Source organism: Aplysia californica, unplaced genomic scaffold (assembly GCF_000002075.1).
Source record: "Aplysia californica isolate F4 #8 unplaced genomic scaffold, AplCal3.0 scaffold00021, whole genome shotgun sequence".
Taxonomy (NCBI): domain Eukaryota; kingdom Metazoa; phylum Mollusca; class Gastropoda; order Aplysiida; family Aplysiidae; genus Aplysia; species Aplysia californica.
The window spans coordinates 1680442-1682596 of NW_004797291.1; positions in this window are offsets into that span (position 1 = coordinate 1680442).

Consider the following 2155-nt stretch of genomic DNA (forward strand, 5'->3'; position numbering starts at 1 on the left):
AACACACACACACACACACACACACATACACACATACACACACACACACACACACACACTCACTCACGCACTCACACACAAACGCACTCACACATACATGCCCATATCCACAAACACACAAACACGCGACTACTCATTCTTATGTATCATGTTTACGTAGATAGATAAACACTTCACTATATTTAAAGTAAACGGTCAAAGGCTGAAGTTCAACTTACTCGGATGAAGACACATGTCAAGTACTCGCAACCTTGGGAATCGTATCTGTGGATGGAGAAGTTGAAGTTCAACACGATACATTGGTTGACAGACTGGAGCGATGAAACAAATTAAACAGACAACGCACTCTGATAAACCTATAGATGAAAACGCGCACGCACGCGCTAACACACATACACACATACACACACACACAAACACACACACACACACACACAAAGACACACACACACACACACACACACACACACACACACACATGAACAGCATTCAAACACCGCCCTCCCCGAATGTTTGTACATGTATATATAAGGGGCAAAGCATTATTCACCTTGCTGCAATGTTCTGGAATTTTCTTTTTCCGCACATCTCTCCTCATTGTGTTTCTTGTATCGTCAATAAACTTAGATTGTCTTACAATATAGAAATGAAGAAATATTTTTTTCCCTTCTTCCACATTTGATTTTTCAATCAATGTCGCATCACCTTGCAGTAAGCAAGCTGCATTGCAAAAAAGTGCGCTTTTGTTAGATTGATGATAATAATTATAGCTCGTCCATCAATTCTGACGATGACTAATACATCCACAGAGGAGGATATTATTATTTCCAGCGTAACAGAAAAGGAAAAAGAATTAAAGATAAAAGATGACGTGCGGCTTCTGTCTTGGCGTTTGACCTGTGCAAAGGTTTTTTTTTCTTTAAGTGAGAAAGTGCAGGGCAAACATCAGACTCTATCTTTCTATCTATCTCAATATCTCTCTCTCTTTCTCTCCCCCTCTCTCTCTCTCTCTCTCTCTCTCTCTCTCTCTCTCTCTCTCTCTCTCTCTCTCTTAGAAACAAAGTGTTTGATTCTGATGGTAGATTTGTGCTAGATTAAGTCATGACAACCAAATTTTGAGGTACATTAAATGCGGGAATATCACTGCTCCACGCCAGCTGCGGCAGAATTGTATGACGAGGCTGCCGTTCTTGGTGTGAACAGTTAAAGACTGCGTGTTTCAGCGGCTGGGGCTATAGTGCAGTTACGGCTCAGTCAAAACGTTCGGTGAAAACCAGTTTACTCACTGTTTTTCGACAGAGTCCCCCCGAAACGGCAATCAGGCATCGTAATTGGAGGGCAGGTGGTGGAGGGGGTGGGGGTGGTGTTAGAAATGGGAACACATTCGGACGTAGGGCATGGGTCATTGTTACTGTAGACAGAAGAAAGTATTAAAGTTAATACAGTCGAACTTGCTCTAAGATCCCCTGTCTAAGGCAATCGACTGTATAATTAATGACACTCCAGCTTCCTTTCTTCCCCCAAGTATGGGTTTTTGAAATACTATAATAACATTGGAAAGGCTCGACTGTATTCTAGCTTGGCAAAGATAAAGTGCGTCACTTCAAGCCAGTTTATTACAGATTTTAGTTCGAAGCAATTACAAAGCCATTATTATAGTTGCAAACTATTTAAAACAAAAGAAACTCATTAGGTGTCATTGATATGAAAATGAAAAAATATTTCTATCCCATCGTTTTCATATGATCAAATATTTAAACTGTAAGTTATGCGGGACAAAAGGATTTTGTTGTCTCAAAAGTAAAACTTTTTCCATGATCTTGGCTTACTGCAATAACCTAACGCGAAACTACAAAAACAATAAGTACAGCGAAGAGGCTAGACTTATAGAATTTAGCCATCTGATTCGGAACCTGGCATGGTTAACAAATACTATCCAAGTTTCACTAAAACTTTGGTGTTAAATTGGGAGTATAAAGTAATGTCAACAAATTCGATATCGTACTGTTATGTTGTCCTCTGTTTTGCAAATAGACTCTCTCTCCCTCTCTCTTTCTCTTTCTCTCTCTCTCTCTCTCTCTCTCTCTCTCTCTCTCTCTCTCTCTCTCTCTCTCTCTCTTTCTCTCCAGGAGACGTTTGTTTTACAAAACATCTC